The sequence below is a fragment of the Brienomyrus brachyistius genome, chromosome 12, assembly GCF_023856365.1.
Source record: "Brienomyrus brachyistius isolate T26 chromosome 12, BBRACH_0.4, whole genome shotgun sequence".
In the NCBI taxonomy this organism is placed as follows: Eukaryota; Metazoa; Chordata; class Actinopteri; order Osteoglossiformes; family Mormyridae; genus Brienomyrus; species Brienomyrus brachyistius.
The window spans coordinates 12253265-12279388 of record NC_064544.1 but is presented as its reverse complement, the minus strand read 5'-3'; the positions used below and the strand labels follow the sequence as shown (position 1 = coordinate 12279388).

The 26124-nt window shown below is 44.7% G+C and overlaps 1 protein-coding gene across 23 annotated transcripts in view; it reads right to left on the bottom strand.

The window, feature by feature from the left end:
* Window positions 1-26124, bottom strand: part of LOC125704608 (adhesion G protein-coupled receptor L3-like) — a 178290-nt gene that overhangs the window by 143941 nt on the left and 8225 nt on the right. For 21 of the 23 annotated variants that reach the window (XM_048970399.1, XM_048970420.1, XM_048970415.1 and 18 more), the window contains one exon: window positions 6158-6236. The exons of the other annotated variants lie outside the window; for them this stretch is intronic. The gene's annotated coding sequence lies outside the window, so the exon portion shown is untranslated. The remainder of the gene's footprint in view (window positions 1-6157; window positions 6237-26124) is intronic. 23 annotated transcript variants of the gene reach the window in all.

Sequence of the window (26124 nt, the reverse complement as noted above, 5' to 3'; positions counted from 1 at the left end):
GGTATTAGCAGATGAGAGGGACGGACAAACAAAGCTTGCAGCCTTTGGGGCCCTTATCTATGGTCTCGAATTACACAAAGGTCAGATAAGCACAGACAAGCGAGAAGAAGAAAAATTGGTTGGAGAAGACAGAGTCCAGGTCAAGTCTTGGGGAGTGTAGCCATTTCACAAGGGCCAGAGGCTTTCAAGAACAGTTAACCATTGACTGCACATCAGGCCAGCATTCCTCACAGGCTGCTCATATGGTCCTGCTCACAGAGCATGTCGGGAAGTTCACCCGCCCATTAAGATTGGCGCAGGCCGGTCCGAGCCCACCAGGGGAGCACAGAGAATGTCGAGCTCCATCCAAACCCGCCAGCAGTTCATTCTTCCCAAAAGTGCAGTCTGCGTATGCAGTGTGTGCGCATACGCAGGTGTACGTGTGTTTGGTGCATGTTTTGCGAGCGTATTGCAAGTGTGTTGCGTGTATCATGGCAAGGACCTGCCCAAGCATGTGGGGAAAGAGGGCGTAAAAAAAGGTACAGCTATTAAGTATTGGTACATGGCAGGCTAAGGTACATTATGTATTATTCATATCACCCTATTTTTGTGGCAGATACAGACATATGCGATTAGGGTAGGTGGGGACAGGGGGAGGCTCTGCAGTGGGTCTTGCTCACACAGACATCAGTAGTCCAGGAGTTTTTGTGTAAACACTGTTCATCTGATATTGCCTGAGATCTCTGCTCTCATCCATCATGTTCTATTCCCTGAATCCCTACCCCTTTTTTCACTGACACACCTACAAAGTTAAATGGAAATAAAGCTTATCTGAAATACATCTGTCCATTCAATAACGTTGCTTCGGGAAGGTAAGGCTGCATATTGATTTGTGAGCAGGTGTAATGACCACCTCCGCGCCCCACAGCAAATATCTGTATTAAAATGTCCAGCGGTGAATTAAAGATGGTTGCCTCATTGTATAAGTGGACATAGCAGTGAGGTTGCTGCACCACCCCCCCCCCCCCACACACACACACACACACGACCCACCTGAAGACACCTGGCAGGATTTTCTTTTTGATCAAAACCACTTTTTACTTACAGTCCTGTTCATGCATATGGAAAATGATTTGATCTACTGCTGATGGAAATCCCAGGGTTCTTCCTAACTTTTCAGCATTGGCCTGTCACATACAATATAACATGTGGTTAAGTGCATATAGCTTATGCCTGGCGTGACCATTAGTGGTCATTTCCGCCGTGTCCTCTCGCTGAAGCTTAACAGGTGGTTCTACACTTCACACGCAGTTTACCAAAAGCCACCCTCCATTGCTTGCTTTCACAACCCCCAGATCCTTAAAGTCCAAGTAAGTACATTGAGATAAATTAACTGTTTGCCCCAAAATGGAGACAGTCTTACACAGCACACAGCGCCCACCTGATAATGCAAAGGACAGCTAAAGAGCAAATCCCTCTTTTTTACAAATTCCTGTGAAAGACAAGGTGTTAAGTTAGATCAGTCCGGACACTGTCAATATAAACATTCCTCATCAGAGAGTCACGGTCAATATATTGATTGAGCAATACATCACTACAGCTCTACAAGACATTATTTCTAATTAAAACGTAAGCCATAACTTCCAGGGTTTATGGCCACGACAGGACTGTAAATAAATCAGGCCGCAGTTCCTGCTGCCAGCATCTCTAGACGCCGCAGACCACTAAGACAGCACATTCTTACAGGACCAGGGACGTCACTGGTCCGATCCGAGCCCAGCGCACAGACAGCCAGTCCCGCAGCCGATTATGGAGAACTTTGACTCCAGGCGGCTGGTAAAATTAACAGCAAAAAATGTTGTTTGAGGAACTAATAGACAAAGTTCGCCATGTAGACGCCGCATGGATTAATACGGACCCCATTTTCTCTTCCTCTTTCACAATGGGCCCCAAACGAACATATAACCGCATTTACCTTTTACGTGTTCAGGGTCTGAAGCAGTCAGAGGGGAATTAGCCTCACATGAGCCGACATGCTCCCATCCAAACGCTATGTGGTGGGCATGTTAAATCGGGACTAAAGAAACGGCTGAGTCTGGGGCCCCTCCCTCACCAGGCGTTCTTATCTTCGGCCACTGTGAGCACGGGGGGGGCATTCACAGTGGAGGTGGGCCCCCACTCCTCGTGCTTCGCATACCTGCTGAACGTGACCTTGACCCAGAGCATGGCGACATGTAGTTAACAGACTCCTATCACCTGTAGTGGGGGGAGGCTTCTTCTCGGCTTCCTCAAAAAAGCGGGGGCATTCCAACGTGCTGCAGTGGAGCGAGGAAATAGCTGGGGGGGGGGGCAGGCGGGATTCACAAGGCTACCGAACTGGCAAACAGCCACATCAGTCCGGGATACAGCACTCGTCTCAGGTCAGGGCTAAATTACACCACGTTTATCCCTTTTTAATACACTCAGACTCCAGTTTAGAAGCAGCATTTTGAAGAAACACTAGCCGGCAGCATGGCCTTAGCAGAGCGAGCCAGGAAGGGGCACTCTGTCCCACTTCCCCATCTACTTCAACTCTTAGGTGAGGTCAAGCCATCATTTGCCACCCAAACGACAGCTTCAGAAACATACATCGCTAGCAAAGTGCTAATTAAATGTTAGCTGGAGGTACTCGTCGCCGGCTCCCAGCTTAACGGGTTTTGGATATGCGGAGAGGCTGAGCGGCTCCCATTCCCCCCTGAAATGAATAGCCATATTGTCAGAGAGCATTACGGTAATAATCAGGTGTGACCCTGGCCCGCGCTGACGCCCACAGGTAACCTCTACCTTTCACGCAGGCTAATCAGCATCCAGAGGTGACCTCAGAGGTCAGCTCGAGCGACGAGATAAAAACATCCCCCCAGGTGTTCCTAAATGACCCACCCGTCTGGCCAGATTCAGGTGCCACATTACTTCTGGGCTAAGTCAGTTTGCAAGGCGCCATTGCAGGGAGCTTCCAGCAAAGACCACAGTGACGTCAACTGCGCAAGGGGGGCCTCCAGCCTATAAGGCTGACATTGATTAATGAATGGCGAGAAGAGTGACACTGGGCCCCGGAGCTGTCAACACCACCTGGACCGCTCACCAGGATGGGAAAACAAAGACACAGAGGCAGTATGCTGCCTATTACAGGACTGCCCCCTCAACTGCCTCCATCAGGCCTCTCATGGTCCATTATCACCTGATATCCCACAGGGGACACTCTCCCAGTGGCTAAAACAAGGGGTAGTGACCCCCCACCCCACACACCCCAAAGATCGCAAAACAATAGCAGACCCCACAGGTGGAAGGCAGAGTCTAAGGGATACACTTTCACCGTTTTCCGGAACTTTCCACTGCCAAGGTGGCGAATGCTGGATCCGCAGTGCGTCAGATTTTGAAGCTGGCACGAAGAGTGGCTGGCAGATTTATGGATGGACATATGCGTAACACATCTAATATGCCCCCCGCCCCACGCCCCAACGACAGACTGTAGTGTCGCATGGTTAAGCCCTAGCAGCAGATAAATGTCAGTCTGTTCAGCGCGATGGGCTCTCTTACACAAGAGCGGCTCCACTTTAATCCACGCCCTCCGTCACCATCTGATAATGTCGTGGGGGCGGCCAATGTTTTAAATCTCATCGGGGCCGCAAACCTTATCGAGGCGATTCACAGCCCCCGCCTCTGAAATCAAACACAAAAAAGTAAAAAGCACAGAAAGACTTTATTTACCAGCAGCTCTGGTAAACATGGGGGTGCAACACAGGGGGTGGAAGGAATATGGATGATGTGGATAGTGAAGTCATGAGAGGGCATCAAGATAAGAGCAGGGAAGCAAGGGACAAGCATAAGTGAAGCCAGGACACAACTTAGTGGATACAAAGATGAATAAATTAAAAAGTTACTGAAAGTCTAATAAGTACTGCGTGACATGTACTTCTGAGAATTTCATTTTCAGCACACTGTGCCTGTTGTTGGTTCAAAGCTCAGGGTTGACACCGTTGGGTCCTGAAGCAAGCCCCTTCACCCGCAAACTGCTCCAGGGACTGGAGCCTGCTTTCTCAAAAAATGTACGCTGCTTTGGATAAAAGTTCCTGCTAAATAAAAAGTATTTAAGAAAAGCATGCAATGGCATGTTTTAAGAAATCGACGTAGGCAGCAAGACGTGGGGCGTTAGTAAAGTGTTTGTGTACGACACATATCTGTACCCCATGTGGGGACCCTTTAAGCGTAATGAGACCCTAGTCACAGCACAGGATGTCATCACCTTGAAATGTGCCACCACAGGAAAGAGACTTGGCGAAAGCTGTAGGCCGGTGCTACAAAACACCCCTACACACACACACACACTGTGCCGTTTGACTGGCTGATGACAGATCCTGCAGTAATCCAAGCCTCAGCCCACTTTTCACACGCTGCACTTGGCCATCAGCGCTCCGGGGAGACACTGACAGACAAACCAATTATCGCCGCTCACGCACCCTAACCCCACCCCACCCTGAGGAAGTCGTTAGAAAAAGGTATACTCCCCATGTTCTGGGGTGACGTTTGATCGCTAAATTGTGAGCAGACAGACCGGGGTGCCTGCCACAGAGAGCGGGCTGACACCGTTTTCCTCTCGGCAAACAAACATGCTCACACGCTCGTTTTCTTCTTAAAAAATGCATTTGCTAGCCAAAGCGCAACCGGGCCCAAGAAAACGCAAACAATTCCCACGTTCGATCCAAATTCCATCAGCACAGACCTTGTCACCATTATTTGTTTGGTGTCCCTTGCTCCCTTGATTCAAATAACTCCATTTGCGTGAAGTTAGGGGGGGGCGTTAAGAAAACAGTAAGAGCAGCATCCGATTGATGCAAAACACCAGGACTGGTAAAGATAACAGCGGTGAAGGCGACACGGCTACCCAGCCTGGAGGATCCCTGGGTCCTGAAGTCTTACCCAGGGAGGGTAAAGCAAACCTAGGCCACAGAGATTTTAGGACTCCCAACATTGCTCGATGCTGGAGGATTGGACCCAGTCAACATATAATTTTTCTATGCATCTGGATGCCTCTTAAAAATGCACATAGCAGAAAATATTTATGGGAAGTGAGTGCTGAGCTTTCAGCTTCCTCTCCTTCTTTTGAAAGATCTCAGCAGCATAATGCATCGATCACCAGGCTAACGCCTTACTGTGAATATCATGTTCATCCCACAGCCCTGAGATGGACCAGCCGTCACAGCACAGTGTCCCGTAACTCATGCCCTGTGCTCCCTGGCCTACACACTTGCCCTGCATGAAATAACAGGCTGAATGGGTGGGTGATGGATGGATGCACTGCTCTTATACTGCCAGCGTGACGTACCTATATCAAGTCACTCTCAGGAATAAACCATCAAAACAGAATCCTGGAGAAGACTTGCTGTAATTTAAACATGTCTTCATTTGAGGTGCCTGTCAGCCATACCGATAAGTATCAAGTGATGACTGAACAGATCAGATTGTATGTGCTATATATACACACATCGCTCTGATTATATGTCACAAGTCACAGTATTCCTGCCGCTCTACACATGTCCACACGCAAAGCTGCAGAAATACAGGAGGAAGGTCGACGGACTCAGTGGTGTCCTGCCCGGGGGCAGTGGTGCAGTGGGTGTTCGAAACAAGAAGACCGACAAACCTGCCAGTGGAGGCAGGACAGAAAGGAGGCCAGATGCTGTTTTGCATGATTAGTGTGGAGACGTCATCATTTGCATTACGAAACGAGCTCTGAACGCGTGCGCACAGTGCACAAGGAAAGGCCCAAGGCCTTACCCGAAATTTCCGAGCCATTTGCATACATCAGCGGATGCCCTGGGCACTGAGAGGAGTACGGGGAAACACAACCTTCTCCTGTTCTGACCTATTTGAATACCTTGTGAAAGATGGGACATAGGTGGTTGATACGCATTCAGGTTCATGTGAACTCAGGCTTATACAACCCCACGTTCGGACCATGTTTGACTGGTTAGCAGGTAGCACATGGAAAACCCAGAACGTTGCCAACTGAAAATGTCAGTTAGAGCTTGCCATGATTCAGCACTCATTGATAAGCGAAGGTGTTTATCTAACAAGGAACCAAGCTATACACACACACACCCACGTACACTCGCACACACAAAGACAACTTGCAACGTACCTTTAAGTCTTCCTCACTGTGCTGAAACGCCTTAAGAGTCCCGCGCATCACATTTCACGTCCAGATGAACCCTTTGGTCCTGGAGAACAGGTGGGAGTCAGTCAGAAGCGGCCAGTATGCAGCTGCACGGTTTTTTTTTGTTTTTTGTTTATTTGTTTTTAATCATTGAGAGTCGTGTTACGGGACAATCAAAGCTGATGAAAATAGCAGTAATACAATACCCAGCCCCCCCGTTACAGCAACCTGCTCGGCCTTTGATTTTAATGCCGCCTGCGTGTATAAAGCCCCGCTTTCAATTCAGTAGATGTCGCACCTTCTTTGCCTGCGGCACGTGAGTGAAACGAAGAGCGGGGAAAGAAGCACCTTTCGGTCATTTGGCCATTCGGTGCCAGGCCATTATGAGGGCTACTTAATAGACTCTTCATGAATGTTTTAGATATTGTCTCTCCCCTGGTTTGGCAATGGGTTGATTATATATGTATGAAGAACTATTCAGGTCACATCAGCATTTAATGGGTGATTTATGCTCACAATGTGACTCCTCCACTCCTCTCAGCGCAGAGGGACTGATTTAAAGAGCATTAACCTCATAGTAAATATCCCACACAAAACTGACATTTACGTTACCAGGACTCACCCATTCTCTCTCTCTCACTTTTCCTTCTCTGCCGCTCCATGTTAATGTGTCAAAGGATTTCCAATATCAAAATGTAGAATTTAATTACATCTGAATTAATAAGACGCTCAAGCAGACTGAGTGGACTATCCTGTCTAATTAATGTTTCAGACCTTTAAATTATTCATACTCTCTTCTGGGTGGATATTTAACAACATACAAGCAAATTTGAAGAAAACATCTGAAAATGGAGAAATGTATGACCCCCCCCCCCCTCCCCCCACCCGCTGTATTTTCCCATTCTCATTCACGCAGGGCTAAGCGGCATCCAGTTGTGAAATCGATTACCTGAGAAGCGACTCCCCGTTTCATAAAAGAAAAAAGTCAGATGCAGCAGCGGTAAGAGGGAACATGAGGAAACACTGTCACCTAGCTTGTACTCTTTCACAGAAAACCCTGTCTCACATCTTCCCACAATCGTGAATCGGGCATGGATGTCGGGTGACTGTACTGGACACAAACTGACCAATTGACATTGCCCAATGTGTTTGTTGAGGCCAGAGATAAAAAAGAGCATCAAATCTATGTCCCATTCGTCCTTCATAAGGACCGTGCTTCACTGATGTCTAAAGCGAAAAGCACGTCACAGGAGAACCCATTCCTAGCTGCCTGATTGGCCAGCCATAAGTCACATGATGCAGTTGTGATCTATCACTCTGTATCACACATTCCGTATTCGTCTACACACAGGGGCAGCTAAAGCTTTTAGTGGATCCTGAACTCATCCCATCTACCTCTATTATCAGGTTCATGCCACAGGCACCACTTCTAAGGTGTCCCCAGTGTTGTATCCTGTGCTTCCTCAGAAAAGCTCCAGGTTCACTGCAATACCACACTGGAAACGCGTTTGGAAGATGGACGGACGGGTAAACCAATACCAAGCCACAAATTTAACCCAGTCTGAAAGTCCCCGGTCCGGTATCACCATCCTTTAATACACAGTCTGATTTACACACTACAGGTCACACAGCAGTGAAAGAGAGGGACTCTATCCATCACTATAGGTGGACATTTCAGGTCCAGAAAGTAAAAATCCAGACCAAGATTTTGTTTCAACCAACCACCTGAGTATTCCGTGATTGTGACTCTTTATACTCAGCTGGTTGATTGAAATAAAATCTTGGTATGGATTTTTACTTTCTGATCCTGACATGTGCAGCTCTGGTGCTATCTTTCAGACCCCTGATAGGCCTGTAAGACATGCTGTGAAACCCCCCTCATCCACACACCACATCCACCCACAGGCGATTTCTTCATTAGAGGGGCAAAGCAGAATTATGGACGGTACCTGATTTCTTGTTTATTTAATATAACTACCCTACAGGTTCACCCATCGCTCCTATTCCACTTTATTTTTCTGCTGCCTGTATTCTCTAATCAATTAGGTGTTCGGTTAAGTTTTGCTATGACAAACTTTCTGCAAACATTGCTTTGTTCAGAGTAAAGCTTTTCAAATCTGAACCAATTCCATGAGGACCAAATGATATTACGACCTTTTTTACAGGCTCATTTGGATTAGAAGTACTGCCTGTCTCTATGTCGGTGTAAGGATATTTGTGCATGTGTGCAACTGATTGGGAATGGTATAGTTTATCAAGCCAAGAAGACTGCTTTTCATCTATTGCTTGACAAGAAGTATTTAGCAATAGAATTTACGAATATATTTGATTTCTGCAACGGACTGGCATCCCATCCAGGATGTAGTTCAGCCTTGTGCCCAGGCTGCCTAAAATAGGCTCTAGCCCACCTCCAACCCTGACCAGGATAAGCAATGGATGGATGGATGAATGGATGGATGGATGGATGGATGGATGATGGATGGATGGATAATCCTCGGTTCTGATATTTTGCACATTGTCTTAAATCACAAATTCGAATTAAATTATGCCATCATGACAATTGCCCTGCCCTACAAGTATACATAATAAAGATAGCACTGTGACAATATGCAATGCAAAGAGACACAGCAAACTCATCTTTCACTGTACAGAGGCAGCCAGAATCTCAGCGCAGGTCCCACTGACTGTCCCAACTGTCAGATTTGTGGTCTAGAGGTTTCAGCCTACCTCTCCACGGGGTTCCATTCTCACACAGGCTGCCAGGCTGTTCCACTGGAAGTGCCCGCGTAGACAACACCGCTGGCATGCTGGACTTCCCACACCACCTCCAACGACTAATCCCATCCCATGTAAGCCACAATATAGCCCCCCCCCACACCAACCACTAGCAGCAAACACCGAAAATGCAAGAAAAAGAAGGAGCCAGAAAAGCGAAAGCACTCTTGCGAGAGAAACAGAAAACTACCAAAGCTTAAAAGAAATCAATAAATAACGGAGTGATTCATTTAATATTCCTGCGGTGGTCCCTGGCCAGCATTTGCAGGCATTCGCTCTTCCGGCATTGCAGCATTTTTTTTTCCCCATTCAAAAGCTTCTCCTTTTTAAATCACTGCAGATAACTCCGGGCAGTATCAACGGAAATGCACCCGGACATGCGAGGTGCATATTTGCGTATCAATGTGTACCGGCTTCCCCTTTCCTGCAGAGACATTTTTGAAAATGGGTTAAAAAAAAACAGAAACAGGTTTTCCTACATGCCAAGAAAGCTTGCCACTTGAGCTGACAAGCTCTTTGATTCTTAATGAAACGTGGCCAGCACATGCAGACCCAACAAGCATTTATTCTCCCCCGCAATCCGCCCTTCAAAGCTATAACTGGGGGGGGGGGGTCCGCATTTCCAGTCTCGGAGACGCACAGTGGAGTGTTTATCGATGATCTGGAGAGTGGTGATGGGGCCAATGAGAGACGGAGAGCTCTGAGGAAGACATGGCTCCCAGGGGTCACATCAAGTCCAGGCAAGCTGATAACAATAGACTGAAATAGCTGGGGACCCCTGGGAGGGGATTATATATTTAAATCCGTCCGTGCTCGTGTCTGCATTCCAATGAAGTAGGCTCACCTCCCAGCCACCCAAATCTCTTGACTCTCTATGCAGGAGCCAACACCAGAGTGGCTGCACCATAACTGGACCTATTAGCGTCCGTGGGGGGCCCCCTGACGACACTGAAGCTGATGGCTGGTCCTCTGAAGTCGTAGAGTAATAACACGTAAGGGGAGGGTAGTAGTACAACTCACAGGAGGCAAAGATGTGGAGGCGAAGGGGGGGGGGGGGGGGAGTGACACGTGGTTGCAGTGAAGGATCACTGTCTATCCTTTGCTTACTGGAAGGGAGCCAGTATCAGAAAAGACAGGACTAGAAGTGACAGACTCAGCATCGCCGTGTGCGTCAGAGCACACCACTATGGCCCATACAATTTTCCTCTCTGCTGATTCCTAAAAGGACCAGTGAAGGCTGGTTATCTCCAAATAAGAACACCATTATAATAATGCCCCAATTTTTGTTTGGAATACATACACTTACTCGACGAGAGGCGCGACACAGAAACATCGCATTAAAGTCAACGGAGGAGAAAATTGCAGTCGGTGATGGTGAGACCAGACCAAAAAGGGTCTCCTGGGGTCTGTGCTGTACAGCCAAACACCCTTTTAACACAGCAACAATGTGTTTATTCTGTGACAGGACATTGTCCATAAACAGTTTACAATAAAAATGAAAAAGATTACACCATCGACAATCGTTTACATTTTAAAGCCGCAAACCCCATGATGAGAAAGACAATGTGTGTCCTAAAACCATACGGCCATGAGGTGACTATCAGGAAGCGTGATTTAAAACGGAAATGCCTTGACGGTACACGAAAATAAAAGTGAACAATTTTGAAAGTGGAGAGCTTTTATGACACCGTAAACGGTTTGTCCGAAAAAATGGATTCTCCTCCTCATCTCTGGCTTTCAAAACAATAAACTACAAAAAATCTGAAGCTTATCACCAGCAAAGAGAAAAAGAATAAAAGGTTTTTATTGTTTTTGTTCTTAATCCTTTCAGGAAAAAGGCTGATATTTTGCAAAGGCTTGATGAATGAGGTACCCCAGCTCCCCAGCCCGTGAAGAGGGCTTTTGAAGAGCCGGGTCGAGCGAAGCGGACCGCAACCTGTGTGCTTCTGATAAACCCGCTTAACCCTGCGACCTTTAGCCCTTCCCAGGTGACAGGTGTGCTGTGAAACCCGAGGTCCCAGAAGGGGAACAGGACGACATTGTGCCCGAATCGGCTGTTCAAAAATAGGCAGGAAAAGAAAACGGAAAGGACAAAAGGGGCATTCTTGAATCCTTGCAAAATGCAGGTAAATTGGCAAATCTGTGGAGGATGCAAACCTCTCCAGCCGTCAGCTGTTCTTTGGAACAGGAATGAAATGAGCAAAGTAAAGTTTTAAAGTGAGGGACAGTAACAGTACTGTGGGAAGATATCACCTTCCATCTGGTCCAATTACTATAACCAGGAACACGTGGCAGTTTCGGTCCAAACACATAAGTTTGGACTTTTAGTTAGGTGCTCCGTTAAAAGCAAACAGAAGTATCTGAATGAAACTTAGAAGCAAATAAGAATTCACACCCCCACACAGGTAGCTGGCTCCATTATGTCACAGCATTAAAATAGCTAAACAAACAGCTGCAAGCTTTAGTGGTTTCTGACTTCCTGATTAAAGGTTCCTGTGTTACAGTGCATCCTTTAAGTGCAAATCATCGGTGCATTAAAGGAATTCACCAGGACCCCCCCCCGCCCACCCACGTCATTAAGATGCCCTCAGTTTTATTAGGCTAAATTTGAGCGCTTGAGATTCCCAAATAAAGAAGGCACCTCAGATAAAAGATGAGGGTTTGGTTCAAATCAAATTGTTTATAAAAAGTTTTCTGGCAAACAAGGTGATCTGGTGAGAATTTTTACTCAGATTAAGGTACAGCTGGGCAGACTAATAATTATGCAAGAAGACGCTGTACTGGGAATATGAATCAATCTTCAGTTGCACTGACGGCGAGGTGAAGTGAGGAGAGGCATCTCACAGTGTGCAGGTGGTCCGGTAGCCTGCTGTCACCCCGCAAACAGGCCCTGCGGACACGCTGGCATGTGAACCCCAGGAGTTATTTCCAAACGTCTGATGATGAGAAGCAATGCATTACCTCCAAAAAAAAAAACAACAAAAAAAACAAAGAACAGGCGTCCTGTTTAAGATTCCCTTTTTACTGTATTAGGATGGAGGTGGGGTTGTCTTTGTGAATAACACCAGCCAACAGCTCAGTAAAAGAAGGATGCTGGAAATCACTGAATATCGCATTACACGTGATTTAGTGCCAGCGGGTTTACAGAAATCTGTCTCGCCTGGCATGCAGTCATGGGTGGGGTTTGTAATTTTACTGAAGCTCTGACAGAGGGACTTAATAAAAACATAAGACGTGGGCTGCAAGAAAATGCTAGTTAACCACGTGTGAAAATAGGAAGCAATTCTTTAACCAAAGCATAGATATCAATATGGAAAATAAAACTGCACACCTCTGATGAAACACAAGCAGCAGAATCATGATGGAATTATGAATGAATGATGGATGAATGAACAGAAATAACTTGAGGGAAGAATCCCAAGAAAAATGTCCTTCAGAATATACTTCATCGACCCTTGTATAAATGCAAAGGATGGTAGGAAATATGTTGACTACGACTACAACTCAATAAGCAATATTGAGCAAATGCAAAATGAGGTATAATTGTGTTAAATTGGTCTATTTCAGAAAACCCAGTTGGATCCATCATATGGGCATAAAGTGGCCGCCACCCATAATTACACAGTGCTGGGAAAACCCTCCACGCAAACGTCCACCGTCTTGCCCGAGCGCCTTATCTCGGCCGCAACAGAGCGATACGCATCTGAATCCGGCGAGAGCCCCGGCGGCCGAGGCGATAACAAGCAGGTCTTGGTCTCGTCGAGGAGACAGGACAGATAAGGCAGCGTCCTCCTCGGGAGCCCCATGGAGGTCCGCCGTGGGAATTTAAAAAACAACAATACGCGGCGTCAACTAAACGCAAAACCCGACCGGAGGGGGTTAAAAAAAATGTTTTTGTGTGATTTCCTCACAGCCCTGTCAGTCATGATACCATTCTTCACCATAATGTGCTCATTGAAAACAAATACTGCGATACTTTTAAATAATCGTCTAATTTAAAATCTGATAGCAGCTAGTTTTGTCTACAGATATATTAACAAAATGTATTTTAACACGTGTTGATATCTCATTTAAATTACTGTAAATTGTACCAAACACCACCCCGTCGTCATTTGTGGTACTCGGGTATCCGTATACTGCTCTGGGCTGTATCAGTCCAATCCTGAAAGGCCGTTTCGCAGGTTTCCCGCTTCTTTCCTCCTGCATGTCCCTACGAGTCCGCGCGGCGTCTTCGCGCCTGCCAGAACCGAGTGCCGTACCACGCGCCCGGCCATCGCGAGCTTACCTGTACCCTCGTAACTCTCACAATTCATATGAAAAATAAGAATACAATTTTAAAAATTAATGAAATACCATCTTCTAACCAGCTGTATGGTTATCCTGGTCTAGGTGGTGGCTGGAGCGTATCTCTGACAAAACGGCACGAAGCTATTATAAAACGTATTTACTTACTTACTTGATTAATTGATTGACTGGTTGATTGATTGATTAGAACAACTCATGGTGCTACACTGAGGGTCAGCACTGTTACATCGCAATACTGTATACTGTAGATCACTTGTGCTGAGTCAGGTTCCAGATTTTAATCAGGATTTTTGTAAATAAAGCTTTGGTAACTACAATATACAGATGCTGTAAAAAGAAATAGCCTTTTCCAAAACCACAAATGCATCGTTTATAAGGGTCTGGCAGCAGAAAGCCCTAATGTCCAAAGAATGACCTAAATACATCAGCAGAATAAGTTATTATAACTGTGTCACATAAAGAAATCAAATTCAAAAATAAACTTAGCATCACAAACAGGAATGCGTACTGATTTAATATTAAGCCATTCTTTAAAAAAATTCAACGGCTATAGAAAAAAGAAATTCTAAACTTAACACATAGAGGATCGTCTAGATACAGACAGAGAACATCATCTACACATCAGATGGCCTTTATGGCAAAATAACTTGTTCGCTGACATCCCCTTAATTCACCCTGAGGAATAAAAGCACAAAGGTACTTTTGTTAAGTTAAATAAAAAAACCTTTTCTGAAGGAAGCCGCACATGTCGGCCTTAAAACACCGCCAGAGTGACTCAAGTCTGGCAGTGCTGCTAATCATAGCTTAAGTGCGTGCTTTCAAAATGAGCCGCGCACTCTGGTGAGACAAGGCTCGAACCTCCAAATAGGGGAGTAGTCATATTATTATCTAAATCTCCACCGAACCAATTAAGCAGCCCCGGCTGCCAGCACCGCAGCACAGCCCTGCTGCGACTGACACAAAATCCACCCTTAAATCTGGAAACGTAAATACGCTATTCAGTGGTGTTCTCAATACGCTACACCAAACAATTATTATTGCAAAAATTACAATTAAAATAAACAACAACAGAAAGAAATGATCTCATCAGCAAAGCACCAAGCTCATTTTAATTTACTCTGCAGATAGACGGTGGCCTGTTTCTTTGAGCAGCTGAACTGTGAGAACTGAATAATCATTTTACCAGAAGCATAAACAGTACTAATGAATTTGTCTCTCCTAGCAACAGCTGTTTGTCCGGCACGGGCAGGCCAGCTCCGTGCGGGGAAGACGCACGATTCAGCCATGATGGGACCGGCGGGAATTGACGTGTGCCACACTTCAGAGACGGCGCCAACAGAACAGGGCATCGTTACAAGCAGACCGTAAGGTTACAGTGTAGCACTAGAGTCTGCATAGCAAACCTACCCCTCTCCTCGGCACGGTAATACTAAGGCTAGTGCTGACGCAGTGCCCGGGGGAAGAAGTGAGTGGGATGTGGACGTGACGTGACCTTGAAACGCAGCTGGGGGGCGCCAGAGCTGTGACTGCCCCCAGCAGCCCCTCGGAATGGAGAGATGCTACCCCACATCCACAAAATAGTTTATAAGGGCTGGTTTGACCCACACTTTAGAGCGTCGCTGTTAATTATCAGTTCCGGAACTGTTTTCTTCATCACGCCCATGGCAACACTACAGGATAAGATGGCTGAGTAACCTTTCGTTGTAGAGCAGTGTCATTGGCTTGTAGGTGAGGCTAACAGGGTGAGGGTGCTTCAGAGGTAGAGTATCGCCACCTCTTGACACATTTTCCGGTGTCATCGGAGCAGAGGTCATACATGTGACTGAACTGGGAAGACCATATCTGTTCGATTTAGATTGATGTCTTTAGCTGAGCCTCTTAGACGGATGGATCTAGAAGGCAGGCCAGGCGGCATGGTGTGCGTCCGGTCAGCAGCACGGCCACGGTGACAGGCTGATTTAATATGCTGCTCTTCGTGCTGCCAGAGGGGTTGTGGTGAAAGACCAATTTAATAAGGCTAATAAGTCCGCCTCGCTGACAATGACCGCACGTTCGGACTGCAGCCCGGTCATAGTGGCAGGCTAATTTAATAAGCCGCTCTCCGACGTACGGACGACTGAATCCTCAAGTTGCGGTATGGTCATTGTGGTAGGCTAATTTAATAAGCTGTTCTTTAGCTGGGGAGTGACCGCGCGCTCAAATCGCAGTACGGTCATAGTGACGGACTAATTAAATAGACCGTTCTTCATCTGACCGAGAAATGGAGAGTACAGAAGTTATATGCTGTGATTTTCACCACTTGGGAAAGGGTGACCTAATGATTAGGCATCAGTAATTACATCATTGTATGGTGAGATAATCAGAGTGCTTATGTGCTGTGTTGTTTATAATTACATAGGACACAATTAAAGAGCTTAAAGAAATCGTCTTCTGTTTAAATAAATGGGTAACGCTTTTATTATATGCCATCTCCTTAACTATTAATAAACTGATGCAATTTCACAATATATTCGTGAAAGATTCACTTACAATCAAATTTTGAAACGTATTACAAAGATATCTTACTCCTGTCTCACAAAGAATTTACTAAAGCACTTGTAAATGCTCAATTATGACTAATTTCTGAGCCTGCTTACCAACCCATTGGTTTACATTTGCAAGTGATTTACAAGTTGCTCTGTAAATACCAGAAGATGATTGTAATACATTTCTAATTTTGTTTGTGAGTGATTTTTTCTATTTATATTAACAAATGATTAGTAACGGGAGCAGACCTTAAAGTAAAGTGTTACCAATAAACACTAAACACATTTTTTAATTTTTCTTCAGGAATACTGTCAAATCCACTGTAAAACTATCGAAAATAAGAATATCAAAGTGCTAGAGCTATATAAACACTATATTACCTGCAGCCTAAAGGAAATAAATGTATTGATTTCATTTATGTCATTTTGGATTTCCAGAATATATACCAAACTCAGGGAGGTATACCCTCTGTGGGCCAAACTCATTGATTAGTCATGTTTCCCATTACCAGAAATGTAAAATGGGCTTCTGTTCTGTCTGCAGGCCCCAGACCAGATGCCCAGACCTTGCCTGTGGTGGATTTTCCCAACAATTTCCCTTTTTTTTATCATTCTGTCCCCTCCTCCATCCCTCATCCCAACCGGGGGTGAATTTCCCGAAGCCTTCCTAATGCTATGTTATTCGTAAGTTCTTTTAACTGTATCTTTTAATACAGAACTTGTAAACAACGTAGTGTTAAGAAGGCTTTGGGAAACTCATTCCGGCGTGACTCTTGGACTTCCCTTCACCTGCCCTCCTGCTGCCCTGGAGGCGTTTCCTGAGCCGAAACCAGCGAACCGTCCTCCTTCGGGTTTGACTGACACAAAACGAATCTCGTCAATTCAGCGATCAGCATTCAGGAGACGCAGAGCCCAAATAATTAGTTAATGGAAACAGGTGTCCTGAAGCCATCCACTCCCACATCATCGTGAATCGCTTCTTCCCAGATTGGCAGAATATCATAACACAGGATGGATATTATGCTTTTGCTCAACAGCTTTCACGTTCAGGAAAATAAATCTCTCAACTGACACATTCGTACATCTCTCTGCACCATAAAGACTGAACATAAGGTATGAGATGAGTCCATAAAATAGATTTTTTTTTCCCTCTATTCAGTTATTTTTTTTCATGTGAAATGTGTTCTAATTAATGCTATAAAATCTCATTTGACACTGAAACTAAGTCAGCCTTTTCAGTGCCTCGGTATATTGACAGCTACAGTGGCGTTCAGTGGGACTTTTTTGATCATGGTAGTCCAGTGATGCTTCTGGGTAATGGGCTCCTGCATATTTGTAGTTACTTTAAAATGCAAGTATAACCCCAGTAACCTTCACAAATGAAAAAAAACAAAACATTTCAGACATAAATGCAGATGGTGGTGGTCATGTATCTGGCCAACAGAACGTCAATGCTGCAACCACGGTACAGCTCGAGCCACTGCGAGACGTCAGATTTACCAGCTACTCTGAACCTGAAACACAGGCGCTAAGATCAGTAAGCTGAGCATGAAAGGACCTGTCTCCGTCTCCATTTCAAGACCATGGATCTTCTTATGTCTGGGCTGTTATCTGTCGCTTACTATTTGCCTGAGTGAGCTGCATTGTGTCTCCACTCTTCTCTTGTACAGTGAGTGGATCCAACTGGCAAAGTCTTTCAAACTCCTCAGATTTTATACCCTCTAGACCACAAACATAAAGATGTACACTGGAGTATGGAGAAGACTCATTCTCAATTCTTCACCTGGAATTTGAAGATTAGCCTGCCGGTCATTGTAACCACTGTGGTTTACAGTTCGATGATCCACTGCACATGCGACTCGGACAGACTGGGGGATACAACAGCACTGCAATCACTAAGCTACACCCAGCAGATCGTAAACCATCCGTTACCTCACCCTGATGCATGACTTCATTCAGCCGCATTGACACAATGTAAGAAGGAGACCGCTAAAGACCAAGCGGCCGCTAGACACGAAGGTGGGGAGTGGGCCGGTTTGTGGCTCATTATGGCCCCTGTGGTTTTCCACAATCTCCCTGCCGGTGAAGCATTCTCGGGAAAGCTAGCAGTGGCTTCCGGAAAGCAGCCGACTTGCTTCAGTGGGGGAGTACCACAGTCAGTGGTTGGGTTCCCATCCCTAGGTGGTCAATTAAGGTTCAAGGTGAGGCAGGCTACTGTTGTACCAGCCTTGGCATCTTCAAAGATGCTGGTACGGCACTGCTGGATCACATGGTCATGGTGCCAACATGGTTAGACCAACAAGACAGACCTGGCTGTTCTCTTCTGACTTGAGGCTAAATGCAGGACCCTGGACAGAACCTGGAAACAGCATCAAAGGAAAGCACTATGCAGACACTGAAGAATAATACGAACCTCCCTCACCCCCCCCCCCCCGCCCCCTTGCCTCGACGCAGCCCTATTGATCAGGGGAATCGATTCTCTCAGAGAAAGAGGCACACAAGGAGATGCTGGGATCAAGCACACAGAGTAAATTGAATAACAGATTTTTTTTTTAAGAACCACAAAAAAAGTGCTCACGTATGACCTTATTTCCCGCTGAAAGAAATCTATTTCGGTGTCACAGAACAAACCAACAGTTGATTACAATCAAATGCAAAAAATTAAAAATCCATCTGTCTAAAACTAATTAGCAGACATTACTTCACCCAGCCAGCGTGAATATGTACAGTAAATTGCTCTCTCCGCAGGTTCTCGGTTTTCATTTAGCCATATTCAAAATCCATTATTAAAGACCTTTCCACAAATTATGAAGTCATCGATATTTTTTTTTCCTGCAGGTTTTCCCACGACCCACACAAACTCCTAAACAAATAAATGGCAGCAAATGCATTTCTATACGTTATATCGGAGTCTCGCCTATTTCCCCTCACGTTCCAGCCGCGCGATGGTGGCTACACAGGTCCCAAGACCTGAATGCAACCCATTTTCCGCCTGGCTGAGCAGACGGAAGGCAGAGCGCTTTATGAGGAGGTGTTCTGGTAGGTCCACGCGAGCTTTGCATGCAGGAATCGACGACAGCACGGGGATGCCGCCTCTCTGCGAGACCCCGGCTTTGTGAGCTTCACAATGGGTCCGGACTGTCGGTGCCGCCCGCCTCATGCCAGAAATGTCGCATTTCCACCAGAGTCAGACCCACGTACCCCCGTCACCCCACCACAGTGTGGGAGTCACACCTGCATGCCATGCGAGTGGGAAGGGACCACGCCACTGCACAACAGCCCCTCACGGGATGCCTGATAGCCGGATTTCACAGTCCACACCACAAAAAAGCTTTATTCTTTTTTTCCTGCAGTAAATAACCAAATCTCTCACGCACACAGATTAATGTGAAGCTGTATGCTGCACAGTCTGCATGTAGCTGGGTTAGGGTTAGGGTTAGGGTTAGGATTAGGTCTCAGGAGGGACAGCCAAAACCCTGGGGATAGGTACTTAACTCAGACTGCTCTGGTAAAATATAAATAAAAAAATAACACATTTGAACAAATGGCAATTTTTTTGCGTTAATAACTTCCTCGCATCGCTGTCATGTGCTTTAAAATCTCATTTGATTATGATCTTGTTTAATTACTTTGTTTCCTAATTGACTATGATATGTTTTGTACGAGAAATTATTTCCGGGGAACACATTAAATAATCGGCATTACGTCCGTTTTAGGTGAAGTTGAACGTTTGTCAGAATGTATTTGCCGAAGTGGAAAGCAGCGACACCATTCCTGACGGCCGGTTAGCGGTCCAATCACACAATAGGCCTTGGTGGATTAGGAAACACAAATACAGGCTGTCATTTACACTCATTTGTATGCACCCGCAGGTGCACCCCTTCATTAGGGATGCGGGCCCAAACCTGGGATTCATTAGCACACGGTCCATAAATTATCTTTTTAGTGCCCTCGACTCAACCAGCCCACGTCTTTGTTTTAGCTCCTCCCCTTTTCCACATCCTGTGTTCAGGCAGGGCGGAAATGTGAGAAAACGGAGCCGGGCGAAAGCCAGTCCTCCATAAAGACGGTGACAAGTGGTAAAAAGCCACAGCCAGCACGTAACACTCACCCATAGGGGGCAGGCGGCAAGACAAGCATCCTTAAGCTAGGCCGCTGCGGGGCAGACCCCCGCCATTCGAGAGTCGCTCGTTATTGTCCATCTCCTGAGCGGCAAACGGCAGCCATTTTTAAATCCCTGCAGTTCTCTCTACTCTCACCCAACCTTCAAGCTTTTAATACAAAGTCCTGGCTAAATAAAGTTCTCGAAAAGTTTCACCAGAGCCCGGAAAGTATGTTCTCTTGTCCTCTTCCAAACAACCATTCGTACTTTGAAAGAAGGATGAAATCATGCAAAACCCTGCATTTCCCGCAGAGTGAGAAAAATATCCTGCAGCCGCCTTGCAGCTCCTCCTATACGCAGAGAACCAGGATGCAGAGAGCAGGGGAAATATTTCACAAATTAAAAGCCTGCGTCAGATATGCGATTGCGTAGCGGTTTGCTGCCATCACCCCACACGGTTTATCCAGCATAACCCTCTGATTAAACCCACCCGCCACCCACGCATGGCAACAATATAAAAAAATAAAACTTGTGAAAGCACTTCCTAAATGAAGAGGGGATCAGACTGATATAAAGCCTCATATGATCAGTGGCAAACAGTTGACTGCCATTCACACTGTACAGAATATCCTCCTTGCCAAGTCATTCTCAGGCAAACGCTAATCACAGCATGAATGAGGCCCAACTTCAAAATTATCGTAACATGTGTTCAACTCTTTAGCAATGCTGAGCATCACTTAAATGTTTCAATCAGCTATGATGAATCACATCTCCCTTCTGTCTGACGATGCGGTATGAAGCAGAGGCATCACCCATTCGGCTTGTTTTAATCAATTTTGTATATTTACTAGAATTTCAAAACAGAGAAGTTCTCTGTTATGGCCAACTTCTGGGTTTACAGCAATATACTACAATGCACTGGATATTTTCCAGTGTATTGTAGTATATAGTTTCCTACATTATTTCAGTGCTATTTATTAGTATTTTATTCCACTATGAACACATAAAGAATTTGGCACACCTCAGTAAATGGCCCAAAACAGGAATTTAATCAAAATGACTCAAATTAGACATGGACATTTAAAAAACAACGTAAAACTTAGTGCTGCTTGCAGATGGCCTAAGAATGAAGTCCCCGTAGACAGTGAAATTCCCATTGTCACAAGAACGCATTCATGTCTTGTCTACAGCTCCCCTTCACTGCGCCGAGTAATGCCAGTACGAGACGTCCTCCCTCATATCCCGCCACTTTAGTTTTACAGCGCAATTCAAAGGAATCAAAATCGGTCATTGTGTAAAATAGCGAAACATTTACCTGGGAATAAGGAGAGGAGGAGAAGAAACGGCGATGAGTCCATGTGCAAAACTGAAAACGTTAGTTTCCTGTCAAGAACAGAAGGTTTGCGAACCTTTCAGGCTATGATTATACAGAATAAAGGTCATAAAAGCCCATTATACCACTTATTGGGAAAAAAAATGCCATCAACTTGTAATGCATCCCTCCAACACACCGCCTGCCTTCAAAGACTTCAGAGCAATGCCTTTATAATAGATAGCAATTACAAGCTGCCAGCTCCTACCAGCAGAAGCTTAGAAAAAGACGGTATACTTCACTCTATCGGTATCAAAGTAATCCACAGAGAATGTTCAAAAAGCATCGATTTGTACCCACAACAATATCACTAAGTGCGGATGACATCTTAGAATAAACAATGCTTTTATTTTATAACTTGGAGCTACAGCCGTCCTGCTTATTGTTTTTCACTGTCTTCTGTGTTTGAAATCATGTTTGAATAAAAATTATGTAACAATAATAAATAAATAATAATAATAATAATAATAATAATAATAATAATAATAATGTAACCCTGGTTTCTTGATGAGTGGGTAGCGTGTGCCAGTCTCGGGCTGTGGGTAGTAATCGGGCTACAGTTCCTTGAACAATCGTTTTTAATAATCACCACACAGCAACACAGAACCTTACAACTTTTCCAGCCGCCCTCCAACATTCCTTTTATTTTATTTTTCCTTCCTCTTTAAAAACTGTCCCCCCATGTACCGGGGCAGATAGGAACTAATAATACACTTAACCAAGGGAACATACTGAACCTTAATGTAACACATGTAAATATAACCGAAATAATAGAGTACTGTAACTGATAATAAATAATAATAAAATAATAATAATGAAATCTGATCATTCAACATAACATTGTAATGTAAAATAAATATATATTAACCTTAATAAAATTACTGCAAAGCATAATAACAATATATAACATAAATCAGTGGTATACACTTAATTAAAATAATCCAAAAAAAATAATGTGCACAGCGACTAAGGTTACAATAATAATAAACTACTCCTGGAAAGACGCTAAGCATAATGGTTCAAGGAGGCGGCTGTATGTAAAGCACACGGTGTCTCACAGAACATGCTGAGGTGCTGAGACTAGCAAGGGTCCACCAGCAATAACCGGGGCAAATCGGAGCTCTGTCATGGCCGGTGGGAGACGGATCCACAGCTCACAGACAAGCCTAGCTGTGACACTTCCAGACACTGGGCACATTTCCGCCGGTGGCCTGTTTACACGCTTTCTTTTCGCCCATCGCTTTTCAATGCCAGTGACCGCTGACTCAAGGTGATCGGAATACATAAGTGCACCGCGCCTGAGCAGGTGTATAGGACACGCCGCTGAATGTGCACGGCCCGCTTTCAGGAGCGATTTCAGAGGATGCCTCTAGAATTTCTCATGCAGTTACGGACAAATGGAGTCGCTCTCCGTGTAGGACTCAGGAGTCAAAAGCACTGCGACTGGTGTGCTTATTTTACAGAATTATTCAAAACGACAAAAACAAAAGACTCGGATTTTTACACCAACACAAAGCGACAAACATACATTTCGGATAACAGAGGTGATAATGCAATGTAGGTAGGTTTTGTGTCTAATTAAGCCTACATCCATAAAGAGGAAAATAAAACGAAACGTTCACATCGTAGACGCTTACGCGAAACGCACCCGTGGTTTTTGACATTTGATTAGCATATTGAGTCGGGAGTTACGTCTCCAGCCAGCCCTCCATGTTAAAGCCGAGGAAAATGCTAACGAGCCGATAACGTGAAGGGAACCTTAGCTATGTTAATGAGTATTAAAAATGCTATGGTAGTAACTGCTGTCTTGCGATGCTCCAAAACAGATTCAGGAGGGGATAAATTGTCAGATCCGGCAGGGAGATCTAACTTCTGCCCCACCCAGCGTGGCCACCGCTCAAGCTTTTATTCAAATTAAAATGCATAAATTACTGGAATAAACATGATGCAATAAATGTGACGCAGACTCAGGTTTGTTTGGAGCCCTCTCAGACGTCCCGTTTAACATTGGGCCCATTCCTGCCAGTCCGGAAAAGGTGGGTAAACTGCAAAGCTATCTAATTAGGAGTGCCACTGAGAGATTGCTAAATGAGGGGCGGCGGCGTCGTTCGACCAGAAGGGTCGAACCGAATCCTCCCATGTCTGTCCCTGAGAACAGATCTTCCTGGATGAAACCACAGTGGCATGTGGAGATCACTGGTCCTCATTTTTACACTAGCAGCAGGACTTATCTAGCTGAATTCCTCCAGATGGCTTGAGAAGCTTGTGTTGTGTTTTTGATAAACTCTAAAACAATGAATTCTTTCTCGTCTACATTTGCTATGCCGTCACTTGTGATCAGAGAAGCATGTGGCTACAAACTCAGACCAACATTTCTGTGACCTTGGCAGCAGTAAGATACCGTCAGGCTTGGATAATTTTGCCTTGAGGTTCTTTGTTTCATTTAGAATCATGATACAATTCATTATTGTTAAAGCCTGTTTACTTTTTTAAAAATTACATATGCAGTCATCCGTCTACTTACGTTCTATCGAGCAGCGTCCGATGGTACTTACGTCACATAAGAACCTTAATAAAATTTATCAAGAAACGTCTGAAGCAGACGGATTTTACCACGTGTGAAGCATGTGGCAAGATCCTCAGGGGCCACCATAGAGGTTTAATTTAATTCGTGTGACATTGTATTTCATGATATATAGTATATTTTGCCTCTCCCTTATAATGATCGAGGTATATCCAGATTGCCTTATGTCCTCACTTCCGGGATGAAATCTTGATGTAAGCTAATGAATACCTCATAAATATTTCTTCCTTCCTACATCCTTACGTACACTGAATTGTTAACATATGACATTTATGAAGATACCATCCATAGAAAGCAATAAGAAGATCCAAAACGGCCAAATCTGAGACGTTTTTCAACACAACAACTGTAGAAACCTGTCAAATCTGAAACACTGTTACACACCGTTTGTGGAAACCTGTCAAATCTGAGATGTGTCTCTCGAACCATCTGTAGAAACCTGTCAAATCTGAGATGTGTCTCTCGAACCATCTGTAGAAACCTGTCAAATCTGAGATCTCTCACAAACCGTCTGAAGAATCCCATCAAGGTTCAGACATCTTTTACACACCATCTACAGAAACGTGTCAGATCTTAGACATCTCCAACACACCATCTGTAGAAATCCATTCCATGCTGAGAAACTTATTACACACCCTCTGTAGAAACCTGTCAAATCTAAGACGTCTCTCACAAGCTGTCTCTAGATCCCCGTTAATGTTGAAACATCTTTTACACATTATCTGTTGCCCAGACAGCCCAGATGATTGCCCTTAACATGGCCCTCCCACAACCTGCCATGAACTGGTGACCCTAAATGTTCTTCAGAATGACACTGACTTCTCCTACGACCTCCTACTCATAAGACTTACATGCATGGAGGTTTAACCCCGTTCTCAACACAACTTCCGAATCTACCCCATCTTTCTCATGAAATTTTACTGCCCCAACGTTGCTTCAAGCTGGTTTTGTCATATATATAGTGCATAATAACACCTATGAAAGTCCATAATGTGCCACTAAGGCTGAAGTCTATTTCATTTTCTGATCTGCTGAGGGCAGTGTTATCTATCTCCCCCTGAGTGTTTTATAACATGCCAAGGTGGCTCTGCAAGACTTAATCAGGCCACAAAGTGCCTTATTAAAGTTTGTGCCTGGGTTTCAGCAAGATCTCAGCAGATAATGACTCTCTGCTCCCCCTCCACCAGCACCTCAAGCAAGATCATTCTCAGCCTCGCCAGGATCGGTTCTCTAATAAACTCCTTTGTGATTAAGTAATTGGTAAACGCTCTGATTTTGGGTCAGGTGAGCACTGGAATGCACAATTAATCAGAAGCAGAAGAAGTTGCATTAGGTAATAGCTTTTTTTTTCTACAATTCAATAAAGAAATCTCCGTGATTAAACAAAGAGCAAGGAGCTCATGTGACCTTATAATAATGAACTTCGCTTTTATACTACAATTTAACTGCATTCATATCAGCCTCAAAGACCATGGATTAATATCCAACAGAAATTAATGAATTCTCTCAGCAACAGTGAATACATAACCAAGAGAGATCACATCTCCTATACTTTAACTGAGGTGTGCCTATATTTGACATATCAGCCATATTAATTGCAATTACAAATATGCGATAAACACTCAGGTTCTATTGGTTCTGGTGCTTTGTCTTGTTTGATAACTATCTGTATTTGGTAATGCATATGGAAATATTCTGGGCTGTACGTTTTTGCATCGTTGTGGCTCAGGGACCCTAATAACCTGACCATATCCCCATCATTTGCTGGAAATTTGCATGTCAGACAAAGCCCTGATTTCCCCTGTCCCTCGTACCATAAGGCACACGGTTCACGGCCTCAGAAACAAGACCCAAAAATGTAAACATTCAAATCTGCAGCATCTATCCATCCATCCATCCATCTTCCAATCATCTATCCAGAATGCGGTCATGTGGGATTTGAAGCCAATCGCAGATAGCATAGGAATCAACGCAGTGGAACACCCTGGTAGAAAGCTAGGGCAAAAAACAACATGGCCTAACTTTTTGCGATATTGCATTTTGTCACAGTAAAATCAGTGATGGTCTTCAGTAATTTTTGTTATTTGGTTGCTTGAGTTCCACAGCAACTTTCAAATGCACCCATTTATACAGTTAGATGGTGTAACCGAAGCAATCATGGTGAAGTATCACACCCAATGGTATCTTTGTAACAGTTTGCATCCCATGAGTCTATGAGTAAACTACCTACAGATCCTACCAAATATTCCTTATCCTTAAACTGTTACTGAAATGGCTGTGAATGGAATC